At 37.0% G+C, this 1,242-nt stretch overlaps 1 long non-coding RNA gene across 1 annotated transcript; it reads right to left on the bottom strand.

The window, feature by feature from the left end:
* Nucleotides 1-306: 306 nt before the first annotated feature.
* Nucleotides 307-984, bottom strand: LOC143860509 (uncharacterized). Its single transcript, XR_013239738.1, has 3 exons — nt 820-984; nt 643-702; nt 307-361 (listed from the first exon to the last, which is right to left on the bottom strand). It is a non-coding gene; the product is annotated as an uncharacterized LOC143860509 (long non-coding RNA).
* Nucleotides 985-1,242: the final 258 nt, after the last annotated feature.

The following is a 1,242-nucleotide window of genomic DNA, read 5'->3' as shown; positions in this document are numbered from 1 at the left end:
TTAGGAAAGAAATTGGGAGAGAGAATTACATTTATGAAAGAAGATACAAATGTGAGAGGAGACATTTCTAGTGAAAGTCCACATGTAGTTAAGAGGATTCCCGTGGAGAATCCTTATCCTGCCTACAATAGCAACACAACATGAATATTGAAAGTTAGCACATCATGAATCAATCTAGGATACACCCAAAATCAATCAAAGTTATACATAATGCATGAATGAAACAAACGAAAAAGTGAAATATAATAAGATTAATGATAAGAAAAATCAATTCAACTCACACAATTCTTTGGGATGTTGGGCTTTGGGGAAACTGAGGCCTTCCAACAACTTACAATACAGGCGACGTCGATGACCTCCTCTGTATGTAGAAAATATTATAAACAGGAAACAAATTCAGAGCAAAAAACATATCTGCATACTAAAAATATGAGAGAAGCAAAATGAACTTAAGGAACAGAAAAAAAAAATCAAAGTATGGGAGAATCACTAAATCCCAGGACCGCCAAAACCTCTAATGCTGACGATGATGGCATCATCTCTATGCGGAAAAGATTCTAAGCAGACAATAAATTGAAGGAAAAAATGCCCAGAAAGAGAGACACTTTAATCGCAAAAAAATAAAATAAAATACATGGATACCTAGTAATAATCGTCATAGTAGCTTTTTCAAAATCCAAATGCCAATTGAAAAAGGATCTTCTGATCAATCCAGAGACCATTTCGATTCCATTAGTAATGGGGATTCGGAATATCACACATTGATCAATCGTAAAAGAAAGATCGATTCTTTGGGATCCTTCCTTTCGAGCTACAGACCTGGGCAGAGAGCAATAAGAGGCAGACCAAACCCATCCATGAGTGCAAGCTGTAGAAATTGGCCACAATCCCTTTCTTTCCATGGAATTTTGTCCACACTTCAAAAACCCCACATGCAAGTGCCATTCCTTGCAGATGCACAGATTTCTTGAAACTCCTCGACCCTGGCACACATCTATGTACTAAAATAGCTGCCACAGAAAATGAGAATTATCAGCAGAGCAGCAAAGAGAAGAGGGTCTTTCTTTTCAGCTCAAAATCACCCCTTTTTTCACTCCCTACAGAACAAAAAATGAGAAAAGGGGACATGGTTTTTTCTCCTTTTATCGTTTGCAGAAACGGGTTGTAAGCATTCACATCAAATTTTAACAGAATTTAAAAATGGGTTGTGGGTTTGTATCTACCTTCTCCACTGACAAGTAT

This window comes from Tasmannia lanceolata, unplaced genomic scaffold (genome assembly GCF_043159265.1).
Source record: "Tasmannia lanceolata isolate RefF3 unplaced genomic scaffold, GAP_Taslan_0.1 ptg000037l, whole genome shotgun sequence".
Lineage (NCBI taxonomy): Eukaryota > Viridiplantae > Streptophyta > Magnoliopsida > Canellales > Winteraceae > Tasmannia > Tasmannia lanceolata.
This window is presented reverse-complemented; position numbering and strand designations above follow the sequence as displayed.